The sequence below is a fragment of the Myodes glareolus genome, chromosome 24 (genome assembly GCF_982192425.1).
Source record: "Myodes glareolus chromosome 24, mMyoGla1.1, whole genome shotgun sequence".
NCBI classification, from domain to species: Eukaryota; Metazoa; Chordata; class Mammalia; order Rodentia; family Cricetidae; genus Myodes; species Myodes glareolus.
This window is the reverse complement of record NC_142049.1, coordinates 24,116,652-24,139,304: the sequence shown is the minus strand read 5'-3', so window position 1 is coordinate 24,139,304 and position 22,653 is coordinate 24,116,652. Positions and strand designations below refer to the sequence as shown.

At 40.7% G+C, this 22,653-nt stretch overlaps 1 long non-coding RNA gene across 1 annotated transcript in view; it reads right to left on the bottom strand.

Moving 5' to 3' along the window:
• Positions 1-21,035, bottom strand: part of LOC146889903 (uncharacterized) — a 46,029-nt gene extending 24,994 nt beyond the window's left edge. The window contains exon 1 of the long non-coding RNA XR_014999430.2: positions 20,831-21,035. This is a non-coding gene — a long non-coding RNA (uncharacterized LOC146889903). The remainder of the gene's footprint in view (positions 1-20,830) is intronic.
• Positions 21,036-22,653: the final 1,618 nt, after the last annotated feature.

Here is a 22,653-nt window from a genome sequence, read left to right as displayed (position 1 = left end):
GCATTATGATGTCCCCTCTCAACACTGCAGCCGTTGTGGATGTCCCAGGAGCTTCTCACTCTACTCACTCTGCTGGAAGAAAATTGTCAATGAGATTGCCATGAAATAACCCTCAAGGAGGAACAAACATACTCTTAAATGCTTCTTATCTAGTTACTTTTGGTTTAGAAAATGCTTTTATGAACATACTTTCTTGCAAGATTTTTGGACTAACCATGGAAAGATTCAAAATATCTCTCTGGAAAACTTACCAAATAAGGCTTAGAACCTGCCACCTCTTGTGTCTTTAGGACTCATACCCATCCATTACCAGATAACTATGCTTTCTGTATATTCTATTCCACGTGGCTTTGGATAGTTTCTGTGTGTACATCAAGAGTTCGGTGTCTTGGACAGAATGGTGTTAAGTAGCATTAATTAAGCTTTTAGACTTCTCTAAGCTCATCCTCCACATCCTTGCTACATACCAAGCCTCTCCAAAACTTACTGTCTCAAAATATCCATGTAATTTAGTCAAGGAATGGCATTACGGTCAACATTTCAATGAGACCACAATGGGTTTGAGTCCTCTGTTTTTTTCGAGGTTTCATACTATTTGTAGGTGGGTTTATCTCAATACAGTGGCCTCAGATAATCTTCACACAGGGATGTTCCATGTACAACCTTCCAACCAACAATTAAAAGTTGCCTCACCAAATGATTCAGGCTCTGAACTCACTCAGTGGCCTATTAGCTTGGGATAAAAAAAAAAATTTACTCATATTACATAGATGGCATGGTAACAAATCCATTTCCTCATTTTTTTCTGTTAGACTTGTTTATTCAAGTATCCAAAAACACTCTTTCCACTTCCTCCCCTCCTCCCAATACCCTCCCGCTCCCCCCATTCCCCCCACTCCCTCTCCTCCTCCCTCACCATTCCCAAGAGCAGTCAGGGTTTCCTGACCTGTGGGAAATCCAAGTTCCTCCCCCCTCCCTCCAAGAAGGTGACCACCCAAACAGGCCAGGATCTCAAAAAGTCAGTCCATGCAGACGAAACAAGACCCAGTGCCATTGTCAATGGCTTCTCAGTCTTCATTTGGACCTTGGGGGCTCAGTCAGCCCCCATGTCAACCACATTCAGAGAGTCCGGTTTGATCACATGCTCGTTCAGTCCCAGTCCAGCTGGCCTTGGTGAGTTCTCATTCGATCAGTCCCCTTGTGTCAGTGGGTGAACGCGCCCTTCAGGGTCCTGACTTCCAGTGCTCCAATGTGGGTCTCCGTCTCTATCTCCATCCATCATCAGATGAAGGCCCCCTCTGATTTTGCTTTCCTTGTTCACAATCTCCCTCCTTCTGCTTCTCATTTGGACCTAGGGAGTTAAGTCCAGTGTTCCAATATGTGTCTCTGTCTCTATCTCCATCCATCGCCATATGAAGGTTCTATGGTGATATGCAAAATATTCATCAGTATGGTTATGGACCAAGGCCAGATCAGGCACCCTCTCCTCTGCTGCCCAGAGTACAATCTGGGGACCTCTCCTTGGACCGGGGATCCCCTTTATAATCAAGTCTCTTGTAAACCCTAAAATGACTCCCTTAGTTGAGATATAAACTTCCCTGCTCCCATAACCATCCTTCCTCCCTCCCCCCTCCCATTCCCCCAAGCCATCCCCAATCCTCCCCCTCTCCCCTCTCCCCTCTTCCCTCTCCCTAACCCTCTCTCCTTACTTCCACCCCCCCACCCCCATGCACCCAAGTTTGCCTGGCAATCTTGCCTACTTCTAATATCCAGGAGGATAACTATATTATTTTCTTCAGGTTCACCTTCTTATTCAGCTTCTCTAGGACTTTGACTAACATCCTTGATAACTGTAGCTAGTGATTAATTTCTGAATGATCTGTATAAGTACATGTATGTGTGGAGGTCAGATTTGAATGCTGTCTTCCTCAATGGATCTTTACCATGTTTTTTTAAGACTAAGTATCTCATTGAACCTGGAGCTCACCAACTTGGCTAGGTTGGCTAGCCAATGAGCACCAAAGATCATTTTATATCTTCCTGTTCCACACTGTAATTACAGGTACATGTTGTAGGTATGTGTAACTTGTATTTGGATTCTGGGGACTGAATTCTGTTCTTCATGCATGTGCATCAAAGCTTTGCTGGATAAGCCATCTACCCAGGTCCAAAGGTTGGAATAGTTTAACCAAGGACTGTGTGGAATTTAATAGTCAAAGATATGTGTAGTTGCTCAGGCACAAGTTGAATGGTTTCTGGAGTTAGGGAACGATAGGAAGACTGTAAAAACGGTCATCTCTTAGAGGTTCTGTAGGCACGTACAAGCAAAGGTTCATGGGGATTCTATGTGTTAAAAACTGGTCATATTTTTTCACTGAGAACCCCTCTCCATCCATTCTTATGGAAAACACTTCGACAGATGTTCTGTTTATAGTTCCTAGACTGTGAAGAGTTAATTGTCTTCTTGTCTTCCTTTCACAGAGAGACACTGTCCCGAGAGTAAAGTGGTTTGTGACAGAACCTGCAGAATTCCTTAAATCAAGGTTGTTAATCTGATTTTCTAAAGCTTTCCCAAGACTACTTCCCCCATAGACATAAAGATTGACAAGTAGAAATTAACACTAACTGCTTTTGGAACTCGGGTATAGCTTGTCTCATAACGGGGAAAACAGACTAAACATCGTCATTGAGTTCAAACGTAGAGAAAGGTACAACTAATGAGGAAATACAATGCTTTCTTACACTCAGAGCATACAGTCCTGTAAATCAGCTCTCACGTTCAGAACAGAACTCGACCCAGGCTCCCTACTTAGTGGACCCCCTCTCCACAAGTGGTTATAAGGTTCATGCGTTTTGATGTGGATTCTAAATATATTACGACTGAGCATTTAAGATTCATGTACTTTTTTCTACTTTTGTTCCTAAGACTCCCTAATTCTTAACTCCTATTTGATATTTGTTACATTTCATTGATTATCATGATGAGGCCATTAATGAACAAGTATTTATTTTCAGTTTTACATGGTACTAGATTTTGTGCGGTTCGCTATATAAAGTCAATGTATTATCAATGCACTGTGAAGCCAATGCAAAGGTGAACAGTGTAATTCAGGAGGAGAGCTCATGCCTAGCATGGGCAAGAACTTTGTGTGGTCCTTTACACTAGAGAGGAGGAGGGAGAGAGGGAGGGAGGGAGAGAGGAAGGGAGGGAGGGAAGGAGAAGGAGAGAGGAAGAGAAATGAAAGACAGTGGGTTGTGGGGACAAAAGGGCAGTGTAAGTTTCTTATCATAAATAAGCCTCTACACCAACAGTTCTCAACCTGTGGGTCACAACCCCACAAGAATCACACATTGAATATTCACCATATCAGATATTTACATTGTGATTCAAAGCAGTAACAAGATTACAGTTATGAAGTAACAACAGAATAGTTTTTGTTTGGGGGGGTCACCACAACCCAGGGAACTGTATTAAAGGGTCGCAGAATTAGGAAGGCTGAGAACCGCTGTTCTAACTCATCTCTGTGGCCTTGGACCAGTCACTTCATTGTTCAGTTTCTTAAAATTTTCCTTAAGAAAGATGTCATAAAAAGTGTAAGCCTTAAGAGTCTTTCACTGAACACATGTGCTTTTGAGTTGATCATACTAATTCTATATTTCTGAAACTCTATGTCATTTATAAAGTAAATGAGGGAGTCCTATACGGTAAGTATACTCAACCCAAAGACACTATTATTACTTGCATCTACTTATGTGTGTTTGGTGGATGTATGTGTGTGTTTGTGTATGTGTGTGCATGCACCTGCGTGTGTGTGTGTGTGTGTGTGTGTGTGTACTCTGTAAATGTATGTGCACGTATGTGGAGTTCAGAGGTCAATATCAAGTGTTGCTTTTTTCATACTACCCTCAATCTTTTTTTCTCTTTCAGGCAAGTATTCTCACAAAACTGGGAGCACATGATTCAGCTATACTATTGGCCAGGAAGCCCCCAGGATTCACCTTTCTCTGGCTCACAAAGTAGGGTTACAGATGCAGACTACCTTGGTCTCCACTTTTTCTGTGGATGCTGGGGCTCCAGACTCAGCTCCTCGCGTTTGCAAGACAACATTTTACCTTGTTACCTTCGGAGCTATCCATCACAGTTCTTGACAACCCTCAGAGGAAAGTCAGAATATTTGAAAGTGGCAGCTTAAAATATGGGATTGTTTGCCAATTTATTGTCAGGTTGACAACTGCCAGTCTACTGCTGAATGGCTTTCAAATAAACAAATGACGGCTCTGTCAATCTGAGTTAATGCTCAGAGCCAATACAATGACAGAGTGGGCTCCTCCTTGGACAAATTCTGAAGAAAACAGACTGGAGAGAGGAAACAAATCGAGCAACGGCCATTGTGGCATCTGCTGGAATCAGGGGTAGGACTGTCAAGGCTTCCTTTGTGTTCTAGGGAAAGGGAAAAGATGGGGCTTTAAGACAAGGGTTTCAGTTCACTGTGGTAGCATTCCTTCATCTTATTGTTGGCGGTGTGTTCATGTCTTACAAAACATCTTAAGTAGAACTGAGGGTTATGCTGTGTCAAAATCCACTGGGCTCTCTGTGAGGGCAGACAGCCCATCTCAATACCCAGTCTCAGTGAGTACCGAGAAGTTGTTAGGGTTTTACTGGGCAAATATACTGCATATAGTAGAAGGTTTCTCCTAGGTGTTTGAGCAATTTCTCATATTTCATATCTAAAGGATAAAGAATAATCTGCCTTTTCCACAAGAAGAAACTCAGAGACTCAGAGACACACTCAATACAAGTGTCTTGTGATCCCAGAGGCATGAGGCAGGACAACTGTCAACAGCACCCATCAGATAGCTATAAAATGTTGAGCTGCCAGTATCTCAGGCTGCCATCGTAAAGTCTCTCAAATATTAGTGTTCCTCTCTGTGAGCTCCATAGCTAATTGTTTTGTTTTTTTTATTTTTATTAATTAGTTAATTTTTCCCACCCCGATCAGTTTCCCACCCCCCTCCTCTCCTCCCAGTCACATCCCCAAACCTCCCCTTCCCCCATCCGTTCCCTTTCCCTTACCGTCATAAAAGTGCAGGCCCTCCACGTGTATCAGGCAGTCGTGGGAATCAAGGTGCGGCAAGAGTAGGCACCTTCTCCTGTTAAGGCTGGACAAAATAACCGGGCAGGAGGAAAGTGTCCCAAGAGCAGGCAACAGAGTCAGAGACAGCCCCTGCTCCTTCTGCCAGGAGTTCCACAAGTCGATTAGGACATACAACTGCCACACATGTGCAGCGGGCCCAGATCAGTCCCATGCAATTTCTCTGGTTGACGGCTCCATCTCTGTGAGCCCCCATGAGCCCAGATCAGTTGTCTCTTGTGTGTTTTCCTCTGGTATCCTTGGTCCCGCTGTCTCCCATAATCCTTCCTCTCCATAGTCCATGGGATTTCCCAAGGTCTGCCTTATGTTGGCTGCGTGTCTCTTCATCTGTTTCCATCAGTTGCTGGGGAGAAGCCTCTTTGATGAAAATTGGGCTAGGTAATGGTTAATGACTATAACAGAATATTATTAAGAATCTTTTCATTGACTTTTTCTAGACAGTCATGTTTGGTTCTATTCTAGCTCTCGGGATTTCCAGACTCTGAGTTCTGGCCTTCCAGGCATCGTCAGGGATGGGCTTCCTTTCATTGTATGGGTCTCAAAATAGATGAGCCCCGTATGGTCACTCCCACAATTTCTGCACCACCTTTGTCCCAGTCTATCTGTAGTCAGATAAATTGTAAATCTGAGGTTTTTGACTGGGTTGGAGTTCCTCTACTGGAAGTCTTTCCTGGATATATGAGATGGTTGATTCAGGCTCTGTATCTTCCATTGCTGTGAACCTTAGCTAGGGTCACCCTCATAGATTCCTGGGAGCTTCCATTGTCCTAGGTTTCTAACTATTGCAAAGATTCCCCTGATTCCAACTATCTTTCGCTGTAGTCTCTCCCCGCATCTCCCCATCATTTGATCTTTCCTGTTCCCATGCCCACTCCCATTCATCCCTTTCCCTCCATTCATGCATGATATCTATTATTTTCTTTTCACAGTGAGAGTCATGTGTCAGTCACATGAACCTTCCTTGTTACTTAGCTTCTCTGGATCCTTCGATTGTATCACGGTTAGTTATCCATTATTTTACAGTTCCTGTCCACCTATAAATAAGTACATACCATGTTTTTCTTTCTCAGTTTGTGTTACCTCACTCAGGATAATCTTTTCTGGCTCCATTCTTTTACCAGCAAATTTTAAGATGCCATTTTTTAACAGATGAGTAATACTCCATTGTGTAATTGGACCACATTTTCTTTATCCAAAATGACTCTGAGATTCCATCTTACTCCTATTATAGTGGTTTAAGATCAAAATCAAAAGTGACAGCTCATGCTGGCAAGGATGTGGAGCAAAAGGGACATTCCCTATTTTTGATGGGATTGTAAACTTGTATGCTACTTTGGAAATCAATATGATGGTTTATCAGAAAATTGGAAATCAATCTACCTCAAGACCCAGCTATAACTGGCATATAGCCAAAGGATGCTCTACCATACCACAATGACACTTGCTCAACTGTTCATAGCAGCTTAATTTGTAATAGCCAGAAACTGGAAACAATCTAGATGCCCATCAATCAAAGAATGGATAAAGAAAGGTCATTCATTTACGTAATAGAGAACACTATAGTTAATGGTTAATGAAGGATCTCTGAATAACATGCCCATCTGCATTATCAAAATATCGGTCCTTTGAATGAAGGTTCATATGTCTCTAGTTCTTTTATATATGCCCAGCACAGAGAATATTTCTCAGAGAAGAGAGTAGGCTTTTGAGCTACTCCATACCTCAAAATCCAAGGCCTTCCATTGTTTGATATTCATCCTTGAAGTATGAGAACAAATGTGTCATTATCTCAACTGATTTTTAGCTGTGTAGGTAAAGGCATATTGACAGAAGTGATAACTGAGGGTGTTTTATGGAGATTCACTTCCAGATGAACCAAAATAGATCTTTATGAAGTCACTGCTAGATTGTGGCCTGATGGCATTCATGTAACAGGAAGTCTTTCTGCTGTGTTGACCCATGTAACTTTCCAATGTGCTAATATATGCATTGTAGGTGGTGGTAACTACTTGGAATGCTAAGTAGGCTTCAGAGAGGACTGATGATTTGACTCAAGAGATGAAAGTCCAAGCACTGATGGGAAGCAGCTGGGAAATCAATGAGGCTCTATCAACTCCATGTCAGGTGTTCTTCTCTGCCCTTCTACACCGTCTCAACTTGAGAAGAGCTTGCTAGAGAAATATCTGAGAGTTTAAGGCTAATGGGCTTGCATATCATCCTTCTCTCTTCCTTTAGTATTCATAAACACACCCATGTCATGCATTTCTCATTTGTTATACATGAAGCTGGACACAAAGGTTATGAAATGTGGCACCGTTCTATAGGTAGCCTTAGAAGACACACCACACCAATCTATAGGCAAGAACTCAGTGGTAAGGGTGAGAGAGTAAATTCCACATAAACCAGGGGGCTGTTCAATTTGTTATAAAGAAGCTAAATCTTAGCACGCATAAGTCATTCTGTCAACTAAGGGACAATATCCATGACAGATCGAACCAAACAATATCTACATAAAATCCATCAATTATTAATAAGTACATAAAAGAGGTAGGATGATAAAAACCATCCTGGTTGCTTGCTTTCTATATAAAAAATGGATTTGTTCTTATAAACAATTTTGAGTCCTTTTTAAATTTCTAAGGATGCAGAATTGAAATTCTATCTGATTCTGTAGGTTTCTCAAAATTCTATAATTTCAATGTGAGTATAGCCAATGTGCCCTCCGTTAAAATTCCAGGAAGATGAGAGAGGAAAGTATGAAGAGGAGAGAGAGAGAAAAAAAAAGCACAAAAAAATGCATGGCTATATGTTATATGATATTACATAGAGTGTTGTAAACAAATATCTAGTTGCCCCAGAAAAGATTGCTGTCAACAGAATAAGACATTTTCACCCAAGTCTAGCTTAGGGAACCAAATAGTTTATTGGGGCTTATATCATAAATGTTGGTGACTACAAGGCTGGTGGCACCACCAAAAAATCCACCCCGGAGCCGGTTTCATAACCGTGAAAGTTTCAGTCTTCAAGCCCCTTTCTAATTTGCAGGTGGCTCCACCAGAGAGACTATCCTCACTCCAGAAATGCCCTATTGATTACATACTTTGGATAAGGACCTTATGAATTTTGTAACTTTTATGAACTGCCTAACCCTTGTAAGTTTCCTTAGCGTTCTGAATCTTAAGATCCTCACCTGGAGGAACAATTTTTATTCCTAGGGAACAGCTATATAACAAAAGGGAATAAAAAGAAATATGGATTTCTGGTAGGACAGAAATTGCTCTCCTTCCCAGTAATATAGATAATTTGCTGTTGAATGCCCTCAGTGATGTATGTAATTTATTGGGTTTCAATCTTCCTCCATCATTGACAGCAGACCTGGTCTATGTCCTACCTCTAGCCCTTAGTTCTTGCCATTAGATTACTTCAGTGTTGTCTCACTACAAGTACTAACATCCAAGAATCTTCCCACAATCTCTAGCATTGTTTTCAAGAAATACCAATCACCCTTGTAATCTAATATTCCATGCAAGTAGTTTCTCTCCAATAGGAGACAGAATTTAGAATATAAACAGTCTGGATCTCTCATGCATTTTTCAAGTTACTTGACAAGATGAAATTCTAGTTCCCACAATACCTTGTTCATTAATTCACTTCTTTGGCTGGTCTTTTCTGTCATTTCAACTTGCCCTATGTGTGCTCTTGGGAAAACCACACAGTCCTTACCTCAGGATCTGCTTGTAGAAGAACCAAGCTCAAAAAAGTAAATCTAGACAAAGGAACTGAGTAAGGAGCTTTTGGTTTCTTTCATAATAAGTACTGACTTTTGACAAAGCAAGTTCTTTGAGTAGAACGTAACTTTAAGCATGTCTAAGGCAATGAGGCAGTGGTAATAGATCTCTCCACTCTCAGTTCTTTTCTCCTGCTTTTGAGGTCATAAATACGCTCACTCTTTTGAACAGCTCTATGGCATTCTACTTCCTCTCACAACACTGTAGGATTAAACATATGTTAAAGTTTTCATAAGTGTGGTAGGTGTGGCTTAGTTAGAATATAGCCACTGTATTTAAAGAAATAGCAAATCTTATTAGAGAACCTTATCTTTTGTGAGCCAAAAATCTTCAGGGTAAGAAAAACAGAAATATCAATGGACATCATAAAGCAGAACACACTATAAGAAACTATTATCTCTCAGTAATATACCTACAGACAACTCTTGTTTCCTAGGATAGTCAAGAAAATTAATTATTCAAAATCAAACATGGCCTTCCTTCTAAAATAATTCCCAGAAGCAGTGATACTAGGAGGTAGAATTTTCTTAAGTTTAGCCTCCTCATGTTCAAATACTGTCTTTGTTGCCTTCTATTGTCCATTCTAGACTTAAATGCAGCATGGATCATTTATATATTAATGTATATATGGATCATATATATATTTTATATATCAATTTTTATTTGGGTACAGTTAGTGGTATATGATGCCATTTAAGGGACTAGACTGAAATGGCAGACACAAGTTTTGGTTCTTATGCTATGTTTTTATTAATGGTAATAAAAATACTATATATAGGTAAATAAATTAACTAGATATTGTTCAGAATTAAGTATTGGGGAGGAATTCTTTATGGTAATACAGAAAAAACTAGGAGTATAAGTAACTTACATTAAAGAACTTCAGTGAAGAGAAAGAATTTAAGCCCACAGCCAAATGATTAGAAACATCCCATCGCATTAAGCTTTGGGAATAATCATTTTTCTAGGCAGACAGTAGAATTAGTAGAAAAAGAATTAAGTCTTTACTAAACTTTTGCTCAAACATTACAGAGAGTTTAGTGCCTGGATCTTAATGCACTGACCCATAAGGAAATATGACTGTACAAGAACACTACTCAGACTATTTATCCAAGATTGAAGCTAGTTCAATAAGTGTGCATGTCACAAGATACCATTCCATATAGAAATTCTTTTAAGTGTTTAGAAAAGTTTGTATTTGAAAGAAAGATAGTGTGATATGTGGCATTTAACCCCACAGTTGGCAAAGGAGGCACTAAATAATGAACCCAATGTTCAAAATGTTGAGTCTAAGAACCTTGAGCAAATAAAGGTGAAGAATGAAACAGGGATTGTCAGAGTCGGAGGCAAAGGGATGGGAAGAGACTAATCAAAGTCTACAGTGCTGAAGTTAGAAAAGTGTGCATTTTCATATTCTGTCCAAGAGCATGGAAATAGTTATTGAGCATTAGTAAGAATTGTGTTGCATATCTCAAACAGAAAGAGGATTGGGCTATTCTTAACCATAATCAACCTTCAAAAAGATAGTTGTGCTAACTGACAGACTTAGTAACCTCCCAAGATACACAGGAAACTTTATATTGTATCTCATACACGTGTATGATCAATATGAATAAAGGCAAACTTATGAGTCATTCCAAGAATTAATACTTTTTTTTAAATAAAGCACCAGTATGTACTGGTATGTACTTGATGTGGTGTAAATTTTGTCACCTTCTCCTGTGGAAACTTCCAGCTTCGCTCTCTTCTTTCCTGCAGTTTCCTGGTATTCAAACACCTGGAAGCAGCATTTCAAGTCTTTAAACCACTTTCCCTGCCCTCACTCCTCCAGCAGATTCCCTGTCCCCTCAGCTTCCTGTTTCAAAGCGCTCATAAAACGTTCCCCATTCTCATTCCCATCCTTTAATTTACTAGCTTCTATCCCCATCACCCAGTAAGATAAAAATAAAACACCTATTTGTGCTGTTCAGTGAGTTGCAGGCCACATCAGTTCTTGCCATCTTTATTTGCTAGCAAAATCATCTGTTCTTGTGTGCCCTTGGTCATTTAGGATGTGCCTGGACCCCTCCACTCTGATTTTAAATGTGCCTTCGTTTCTCCTCACCTTTCTACTATAGCATCTTGTTCTCACCACAATGCCTTCTTCCGAGGCCCATCATGAAGAGGGCTTTTCCCCAGGGTCTTCCTAGCTAGCATCCCCCAACTCATCTCACTATCTGATGTTTTTTATTGCCTTTCAGGTCTAGAGTCACACCGACCAGTGTTCCCAGCACAGTCTTGCTCCTGCTTGGCTGTAGCGTTACTCCCCCAATCAGTGGATTCACAGTTAAGCTCACACCTCCTATGTCCTCCATCCTGAGTGTAGACTCTCTCCGATGCCCCCTGAGCAAGTGAAAATCATCACATGTACATACTGTACAAATCATCAGTGTAGACCACCCCTCTTCGTACCCCACATCCAGCCATCTAATATTTCTTGTGTTTTAAATTTGCAAAGCGTTTCATCCACTCATTCTCTGCGTCATCGTCTTACAAAGCAGAATTGCACTTGATTGACTTGTAACATCAGCTGCCTTTAGCTTCTGCTTGGCTTGCCTGGGTTCTTGCCACCCTTTCCATAACACCCTGCCAGGCCAGATGGAATGAACCTCACCCAATCCTGGACTTCCCAATACCTTGAAGGCAAAGTCCTTCAAGTAAGTCCGTGGTACTTACTCCCAGGCCAGTCATTGCCTGACCTTTAGAGCACCGTACGGAGAAAAGGTTGACAAAAGACATTTGATTCCTCTTTCCTTCTCCCTAACTCCTCTTTCCACACTCCTCATTCCCTCCCCTCATATTTATACCCTGTCTTCTTTTTTATCAGTAATATTTTTTGTTTCATTACCTGTCTAATTTCTACCTTCCTGCCATGCCTCACTGTTTACACCTTTTCGGAGCCGTTCTTTGATCTGTCAGCACTGACACAGGCACTTCTTTAACATTGAAGTTTCCTTATTAAATGTCATACATTGTTCTGTTACTATGTGTTTTAGTTATCTACTGGTGGCCAAAGTCTCTCTACCTTGTTACATCCCCTTACCCAGCAGTTTCTGGTTCTTAACGGTGGTATACATTAAATCATATTAAAAGAAGACACTCCACATTTCTCTGAAATGAGTGAATTAACACTTTTCTTCTCACAGCAAGGCTATGAGAAGTGTCTCTATTTCCAGAAGGCTACAACTAGACACACATAGGCAAAGACAATAAAGGGGACATCTGGGATTTAGATCTGAGTGTTTGGGTCCAGGGGCATAGTTTTCATGTTCTTGGCTGACTAAGAAAAGAGAGAGTTAGAATTGATTTCGATGTGGCCACGTCCCTGGGAAGTACCAGACCTAGGGATTTAGCCTGAGACTTCTGGCTCCAGAGTTTATGCATTTGGATCCACCCTGTTCCTTATAGTTTTAATTGTTTTAAAGGCAAATGCTTTTTTGCTCTCTATGGACCCAGTTTTAATAAGGCCGTTTAAATATTCATAATTCAAATGGAAATTCCCCTGCTATAGCCTTCTGTGGTTCACAGACTTTAGTGAATGTCCTCTGCTCTGGGCGGTGAGGACCCCGTGAACTGACCTGCCCCAAGTTTATCCCACTTCCTGTGAGATCAGACACTCAGAACAGACTGCTGAGTCAAGAGGTTAGAGTAATCTGTCAGAGCTTCCAAAATATTAATTGGATAGTAATATTTCTGCTCTATAGGCAGTTGGTTCATAACCTCTCTGGGAAAGTACTAAATGGAGATTAAAAGCTGTCTTAATTCTAGGAGAAATGATAAAGCTTCAGAATGTCCTGGGAGTTCACTGATCTGGTCATTTTTTTTTTTTTTTTTTGGTTAATTTGCCCAAATTCATGTTCACCGAGAGTCTGAGCTGTAGTGGTCTCCTAAATAACACCAACCAAACCTGCCATCATCTGGTCTTTCTGTTCTCTGTGACCCTATCATCAAATTCAAAACCTAATTTTAACTCCTGTGCCTTTTTATTCTTTAATCGAAGTTTTTCCTCAATTACTTCAGGTTGTGAAAGAAATTGTGTTAAATCTTATATTCTCAGGGCCCAAATTATTGTCACTGCCCCCTGTTCTTTGGAGTAGAATTTCCAGACATGTCTGACTTTGTATACAAGGATCCTCCTGTTTCCCACATTTGTTTGTGTAGCAGGTCATCAGAATTAATAGAAGACAGCAGGTTTGGGTTTTTGTTGTTGTTGTTGCTGTAAGATAATGATGTGGTGCTTTGACTGAAGAACATAAAGAAGGTTTACCATGTCTGTCACAAAGGGAAAAAGTTTATAGAAGCATCTTTAATATTTCTGAAAATATCGACCAATGGTAGCTTTGTAAACATGAGTTGCAATGTGGAACCTGCTACTCCACGAATGTATGCAAAAATTCATTTCTTTTAGATTTTACTAAATATTTACCTATGCTTGATTCTGCAATATCGTGCTTTGTCTTTTAAAAGTGTTAGTTCAATATATTGGAAAAACATTTCATATCTTGATATGTTTCATAAACAAACTAAAATGTTACGTTTGCTTACTAACAGCACAGAACTCCTCATAAAGATATTCAATCGTTCATAATGAAAGATACATGTTTTCTAGGATTCCATTGTCTTTTTGAGCTATATTTTATTATGAATAAAAATGCTATTTCCTTTAATGGCAAGATTGAAAAGTAACTCAAACCACAAGTGCTTTCTTAAAATAACCATTATGTTTTCACATGGAACAGGAAAAAAGCGCTGTATATCAACTTCCTATTTTCGTATCAGAAGATCATAATTATTAAAAAATTAATACTTTTTTCCTTAAGTGAAATTGCTTTCTGATATCTTATCAATAATACAAGGCGGTAGTAAGAGCAATGTTTGGTGGTATTTAATTTATTTAATTCATGTGTATAACAGTCTACCTGCCATTATTTTGTGAGCTTAGCACAAATATCAACACAAGGAAATAATCAAAATTCTTACATTCTTATAGCCGTAATTTTGACTTCATGGACTTTTTATAACACCTCAGTACCTTCAAGATGCCCAAACACTACTATTGGAGAACCTTCTCTAAGATCTGCCTAGATCTGTATCTCCACCCCTACTATATTTTGAATTCCATGGAAAACCTAGCCATTTGTAAATCAGAAAAAAAGAAGGACTCTGTCATGCTGACTCCGTTGTGCTCAGATACAGACATCTAAGTGTATAAAGTCTGTTTCCTCATTGTTGACCGTAAGTAAATACTATGTTTTCTATACATTACTTTTGCTATATTTCCTCTATAACTCCTTAACACATTGGACTATTGCAATAACATAATGGCTACCAAGAAAAGGGAGCTGAATTGACTCATGTATGTGGCTCACGCATGGTGGTGACTTTCTTGCTGGTCAGAGCCCTAAAGCATCAGAGAGAAGAGAAAGGACAAGTTAGCGTGTGTGTGCGTGCATATGCACACGTACGCACGCATGCATGTGTGCTCTGCTCTCTCTCCCCTCTTACAAAGATTCCTGAATTCCATCACTGGTTTCTGCCCTATAGACCTCACCTAATCCTGTCTCCTCTCAAAGGTCCAACCTCTGAATACAACATGGGGATTAAATGTCAACACTTGGAGCCCACACTCACACCTTGTCAAAATCATAGCAGATTGTGTATTAATCAGAGGTCTCCAGAGGATAGGGAGTTTGTGTGCTTCTCTGTGCTTATGTATTTAAAAAAATCTATTCTAAAGTCATTGGCTCACACAGTTTTGAAGATTGGCAAATGCAAACTGTGCTGTCAGAGCGGAAGCCCAGGAAAAGTTGATGTAGTTCAAGTTCCTCAGCCTTCTGGTAGCACAATATCAGCTGATTCCAAGGCGGGAAATCTGCTATGGGACAGCCTTCAGTTGATCAGGTTAGGAACCCCCCTCTGCCCGCTGTGCTTCCAAGCCCACTAAAGTAAACGCAAATCTCAACCAAAAGCATCCTCATAGAAATATCCTGGAGGGAATTTGAGCATCCATCTGTGTCTTAACCAAATTGATGCAACAAGTACATCACTGTCCATCTTTGTCAGAACTTTAGACCGTGACCACAGTTTTAAAAGGGGTCATTGTACATAGTATCAGATCATCATTGTAGACGGCAATCCCTGGTGATAGAGGTAGACATCGGGGTGGTAAATCTTAAGCCAAAAGATGCTTGTATTTGCCAGTAATGCCCAAAGCTAAGAGGAAAAACTTCGAACCAGTTTTCTATGATGAAGGAGGGGCAAGGTGGGCAGAGAGAGAGGGAGGGGGACCTGAACTTGAGAACATCACAATTTAGACAACTACTTAGTTCTATGATTTTTGAGGGAACTGATTTTTGATTTTTTTCTATCTAGTTTGTAGTCAATAATTGTGGAATGCCTAACAAATGAACATATGGTTGTATATTATCATGTGATTTAAAAGTTTGCAAACAAATAAGTCAACTTCTTTTCCTTTACAAATTAATAAGCAATAGGGACTTTTCCCCAAAAAGAATTGGAAAACAGGGAGAAGGCCCCTGACTGTGATGCACTCAGTGACCTGAAGTATGAAAAGAGAGAGACAAAGCTGGGGACTGAGCAAGGAGCTTGGAGAACAGGGAGGACAGCAGTGATATTGAACAGAACCAGCTGGAGACGCCAGCAAAACAGAGGATGCCAATCCAGGGCACGGGGTGGAAGGGTCGGCTACGCTTTAGTAAGCTTCCTTTTTTTGACTCAGGTATGTATCCTGGGGAGCTTTTCAGAAAGATATCTAAGAGTCACTCAGAGGGTCCTAATGTTGCCTCCTGTAAAATTAGTAGTAAGAAAGAGAAGAGAAAGGAAAGCAGGAGGGGTGGCGAGAAGAGCCAGTCCCGCTGTCTCTCTGGAAGGGAAAAGAAAGTGTCAGGTCGCAGCTGGTAAATAAGATGTTACAGTGAAGCTTGAAAAGCCAGGCTCTTTCTCCTTTATAAAGGCTCTACCTGTGTAACATGAAGGAGCTCGGTGACAGACACATTAAAACACCATTAAACTGTGAAATAGAACACAGTGTGAAAATAGATTTAACCTTCACAGCGTATCGATCTCTCCCCCGCGCCGTGCCCAAGTTCTTGGACAACTGTTTTATAATAGGTTTTACTTATTTTCCTGTTGCTATTCTGACTTCCTCAGAGGAGGGTGTTATTTCTAAAAGCCCCTGACAGCTGAAAGAAGCAAGCTTGCTTCTCAGGGAGCGCCTGGCCTTGGAATGCTCCTGCCAGCTGTTCCATAAACAGAAATCAGTTTTGTGAAAGTGAGGAATGATTTTTTTTGTGTGTGTGCTGGCTGCTGGGATGACAGACACCCAAGGATGCAGGGGAGAACACTGCCAGGTTCTCAGGGAGTGTGGAGGAGAGGAGGCTGCTTCTATGCAGCTCTAGATAATGCCATAGTTGGGTACATCAGCTTCGTGGCTCTGTTTAGGCAGCAAGGGACAGAAAGTACGGCCCTCTCCTGAGATGGAGCTTAGGTTTTCATTCCTTCCTTCAGTGTGGACATACTTACACAATAAAAAAAAAAATAGAACAATAGGAAACTAAAGAATTTGAGTTCTCTACACCAAAAACATGTGAGAGGAAATAGCCATCATTAGAAATGTGTAGAACATACATGGGTCGTATCGCAAAACAGTGCCTCCCATGTTAAGAGACTTATTACTCAGAATTGTGAAGGTAGTAGATTATACAAAAATACTTCATGAATGCAGTTTAGTTCCAACTGGATGCTTTTAGGGTATGTAAAAAAAAAATCTTCCGATATTATGTGAGGGAATAAAAGAACTATTTTCAATAAAAAGGAAAAAGCCTTCCCAAAGCTCATATTCACAGTAATTTTATAGAAGCTGAGGAGATGTCACAATAGGCAAAAGTACTTATGCAGCAAGAGTGGAGACTTGAGTTTGAAACACCAGCATCCCCATTAAAATGCCAAGCATGGCTCATATGCTCGGAATTGCAATATGGGGGGGGGGGGCAGAGGTAGATGGATGACCAGAGCTCCCTGGCAGCACAGCCTAGCAAAGTGGTGAACTTCTCGTTCACTAAGATTCTCTGGAGATGGGCAGTGCTGGAGAGCTGGCAGGGGTTAATAACAATGAGAGAAAGCTGGTGGATTGACCAACCTAGCTATCACTCAGGCCCAGAACCAGGGCAATGAATTGGCTCACTCCAACATGAACCCCATCGATGAACATCTGTGAAAGAGCATGTGAAGGAAGCAAACCTACAGCTCCAAAGCAACAGGCTCTCCATGATACAGGACAGTTATAGGATATCCCAGAGGAGTCCCATGGAGATCCCAATATCAGTGGTATAGCAGAAGCCAGAGGCCTTGAACCAGACCAATGACTCATGACAAAAACCCTTGCAAATATATATATATATATATATATATATATATATATATATATATATATATATATATATATGCTAAAGGGTAAACTGTGTGACTCAGTGGGCCACACTACAGCTTCCACGACAGGATTCTCCTCTCTCTCTCTTTCTCTCTCTCTCTCTCTCTCTCTCTCTCTCTCTCTCTCGTTTTGTTTTCACTTCTGTTTTGTTTGTTTTTTCTTTTAAATTTGGTTTTGTTTTGAGGGGAAAGTTGAAAGGGCAGAGGGCAGATGTGAGGGGGAGGGGAGATAAGTGGGACCGGAACACAAGATGTGAAATCGACAGAGAATCAATAAAATTTAAAAAATATTTTTAGAAAAGAGTCTATTTCTCAAGACAATAAGCCGAAAATGATGGATCAAGGCTTCTGATGTCCTGTTCTGGCTTCCACAGACATGCACATGCTCCACATACATAATGCACCACACAAACAAAAGAGTAAGTTAATGTAGATTCCATTGGGGTTTTTGAATATGAATAATGGTAGATGTCACATACTAATTAGATATCAGTTAAATGCCAGTTATTTATTAAATAAATACTTGATAGCCTTCTGTGTGCTTGTGGCTGGCATTTGGTATGGATAGACATGATCCCTACATATAATGAAGTTACAGTCTAGTGCAAGACATGTTGAGAAGGAGAATAAATAATAATATCTGCATCAGAAATACCTAATTACAAATGGCAATGTTATCAAAGAAAGCTGTGGGTTATGGAGAAGCCGTGTCTTGCATGGCAAGCAATTCTTTGTCCAAATGAAAGGATAGCATTCACACTGACAAGCATATAGACAGCATCTTTATGAGGTGTGAGTCTTAAGGTGGGGGTCAGTGAGAGAAGAGATAAGAGAGTTCTCAACAGATAATGCACTAAGTAATCCAATAAGAGGAAGATCTTGTCAGATAGAGAAGAAAAATGAACCCCTTGTTGGCATGGAACTCCACAGGAAGGATAGTGATGAAGGTGGAGGGCAGGGTAGATGGGAGCCCCAGGAATGCAAAGTAGGCCAGTGTAACATGCGGGCTGGCTTGTTGGGGTTTATGTCCTGCCCAGTTCTCACAGCCGGTAAGCCTCAAAGAAATTACACAGAGATCTATATTAATTATAAACTGATTGGTCCTTTAGCTCAGGCTTCTTATTAGCTCTTATAACTCATATTAGCCCATTATTCTAGTATATGTTAGCCACATGCCTCAGTACCTTTTTCAGCAGGGCAGGTCACATCCTGCTTCTTCAGTGATCTGGGCAGGACTTGGAGGAGTGGGCTTCCTCCTTCCTAGAATTCTCCTGTTCTTATAGCCTTGCTTCTAGCTTCTACTTCCTGTCTGGTTGACCTGCCTATACTTCCTGCCTGGCCAATCAACTTTTATTTAAAACATGATTGACAGAATACAGACAATTCTCCCACATGAGGACATTCCTTTCCTAACTACAGAATGACTCTCTCTAAAGACTCCCAAGGAAGAGACAGAAAAAACTTGGAGGTTTTTTCCCTGGTGCATGGAGATAGATCTGGCAGGTAGTAAGTGTGGACATAAGTAGAATAGTGAGCCTGGTGGGCCTTCAGGAGTGTGGCTATCCAGGCTGCCGGCACCGGAGAAAGAAAACAAGGGGTCTGGAAAGGGATTATGAAACTAGAATTGTTGAGAATTGGGGACATAGGCAGTGGGAAACAAAAGATCTAAAAAGCCGACATAGTTTCATTCTTGATATAAAAACAGATATTTCTATCACGAGGAGTGAAAAAAACACCAGGAATATGTCCATATATATTTATCATGAAATAAAATAGCACTTTACAATGATAGGAGAGAATGGATTATTCATAAAATCTATTTAGGTAATTGACAAACTTTATCACAGCTTATAACAAATCAAAATAAAGTATTAAAGGTACTAGGAGAATTTATAAGTCTATAATTTTATTTTATTTCACTTTTTGTCCCTTTTGAATGTCATTTATATTGAATTTACAAGAGATAATACTCTGGATTCTTGGCTTTCCCGATTGGTGCGATATGTTATCTTACCATTGCATTTGTTTGTCTCCCAGTTCATCACACCCGTCTCTCTCTTATTATTTCCTCCAACCCCATTAATTACCAGCTCTAATGTTTGTGGTGATACTACTATTTGGGGTTAATGAGAGATTTAAATGTTAATACATGGTGTTGTTCTTTTTATTTGGGTTCAGTGTGTAACCCAGAAATTTGGGTACTAAAATCCTAGTATCAGTGGGGTAATGGTGAGAGACAAAAGAACTCTTGAGACTTGGGCCCTGGTAGAAAATAACTGGGCCATTGGAGGCATCATCATCAGAAGAGAACATAGTTCTTCAAGGACGGAACGAGCTATTATGCAAAGAGCAAGCTCAGACCCCAGACACCTAGCTTTCTGTAATTTTGTGTGGTTTCCAGTTTCAAGATCTTCAGTCATAGTGTCTGCCAGGTTGTGACACAGCTAGAAAGCCCTCGGCAAACGTCTGGGCTGCCTGGTCATACAGTTGCATATTCTAGACCTGTGTAACCTAAACAGTCTTCTACTTTAAAATATACTACCCAACCTTTAGTGCATTCTGACAGCAACCAAAAAAACAAAGAAAAACATGACAAGCTCTTCAAAGTGCCAGGCATTCTTTAGACATTCCATGGACAGCAGTCAATATTAGTTCATGATTTAGCTTTTCATCCGTCAAAGCAGTCTCTAGTCTTTTAAGCAGGCATTCCTTCTGCCCTTTCATTTGTCTCAAGATACAGGTGCACTCAATGTTAGACTGAACACGCAGTTTGTAGTCTTTTTCAATTTTTTTTAAATTTATTTTTGTTTCTCCATCTGAATTATTATTCCCAGTAGAGACAGATGCTTTTGGTTTTTAAGTTTTATTTTGAACGCTGAATTTTAAACACTTCTGGATTAGGAAGTGCACTTTGAAGCAGAATGCCAAAAAGCAGTATGCACAAGGAAAACATGTGTTTGCTAAGGAAACCTGTCACAGTCAAAGGATGGATGACAGTCTGGGAAAAAATATTTGTTGTGTATGTGGCATTTAAAAAGGCTAGTATTCTAAATATATAAAAAGTTACTGTAAAACAAAAAAGAGAAATTGTCAAATATGAGCAAATACCACAAAGGAAAAGTTTAAAAGAGAAGAAATAGTCATATCCAACAAACATAAATATGTCGTCAGCCTTTTATACAACCAAAGCCTAATAAATTAGTAGAAAGAAGCAGTTTCGTATGATCTAATGTGTTAATTAGAATTCTGCCATGTGGAAGGAAGTCAGCACAGTGTAAATTATGCAGAAGGGGAGTTTACTGGATCACTTCACGGGAATATCTTGGAAGGGATTTTCCTCCAGTGCCAGGCAGCCCTGAGAACTCCAATCTCAGGCCTTGTCTCTGTTGGTTTGCATCCTACCTGCTGATTCTCTTCGCTTGGCAGGCAAGACCACTGTGAGTAGCTCCTTCCAGTCTTGCAAGGTGAACACAAACCAGTCAGCTCTCTGCAGTGTCTATATATGAAAGTCTGAAAGGTTCTGGTCTCATTTGTGTTTCCTGCTTATGCGGATCCAATCGCTGTAGCCGAGAGTTTGACACATGAGCGTGGCTTAGCTTAGGATAAACTGGCCCTGTGGCTATTTGCCAACCCCAGCCTTCAGTGATGCCATTGCTCATTTTAAAATCTAATTTTCAGGTCCTGGAGATTTTTTCCATCACCTTTTAGTCTTTGAATACCAGCACTCAGCCCCACCCACTACCCCCTGCCGCATCAGCCTCATTCACCTTGTCCCCAGTTTCCGTTAAGATTTCTAATCACTCACCAAATGCAGATGATAAATAGTCTTAACTGTAACATACGTGGCCAGAGATGTTGTAGGCCACAGTTAAAACGGAAGGGCAAGCTAACCACAGAAAAACTTGACACACTTATGTAATCGTAATTTATTCGAAGAGGAACCTTATTCACGTTGCTATTTCCGTGAAAAGACACCATGACCAAGGCAACTCTTATAAAGGTAAACGTTTAATTAGGCCTTGCTTCCAGTTTCTGAGGTGAGTCCATTGCTGTCGTGGCAGGGAGCATGGTGGCATGCATGGCAGGTGTGGTGCTGGAGAAGCAATAGAGAGCTACATCCTCATCCACAAGGACAGAGGGGGCATCAAAGCATGGGATTCTGGAACCTCAAAGTCAATCCCTAATGGCACATTTCTTCCAACCAAGCCACCCCTCCAATTGTTCTAATTTTTTCACAGAGTTCCACTCCCTGGTGATTAAGCTTTCAAATATGAGAGCTGTTTTCAAATAAGGGAGCCATTTTTATTCAATCACCACACACGGGAACCTTCTGAATGAAGGCAAGAGGCACAAGACAGTACCTATTTTATGCTTAAGTTGTTTGAAGCAGAGACAACCATACGTGAACGTGCTTGGCAATGAAGGAGTTTGATCCTATAGTCCTGAGTAAGGACATCTGGAGGGTCTTCTGTGGTTAGTTTCTTCCTGCTCTTTCAGTTGGGCCATTTCCTGTCTCTGAGTAAAGGGGTAAGGTCTTGCTGGGATAGGTAATGCAGTCTACAGAAAAAGGTGGGTAGAACTTCTCTAGGGTCAGCTTCTAATAGAAAGGCATGGGTGGGGCGTATGTAGGCTGGAGCAAGAGCACTGATTCTGATTGGCTGCTTTGAATGGAAAGGAGACTGAGTGTCTATAGCCAAATCACATCAAACAATAATATAGGAGGGGCAGCACAATCTTCATTTTGGAGCCTCTTTATGTCCTTTAATTGTTTAGAATATCAGATTTGCATTCTGAACATGGAGTTCTTCCTTTGCTCCTTTCACATGTCACTTCCTCAGGCATGGGGGCCACATTGGGCAGATAACAAACGAGCTTCCCTCCCCCAAAATTGGATTTGATTCAGATTTCATTTTAGAATATGCGGTTACCCCCAGAAACTGCATTTATTTTCTCAAGGGCACAACAACTGAAGTAAGAATGCTCTGTGCAGTTGAAAGCCGGTGTGTGGATGTTTAAGGAAGCTTCCGATACGGAATGGCCATCTTTGTTGCCAAAGTTTCCTCGCAAACTCTGAGGCCCTGAGATCACTGGGACCAAATGGAGTTAGAAGGATAGGACATGACTGGAGAAGTGGGAGGGGCCGCGAGCCCCGCTTCTAACAGATCTCCGGACAGGAGTGTCTGAGTATCAGCAGAACTTAAAAGGAAGTAGGGGTAGAGCCCAGT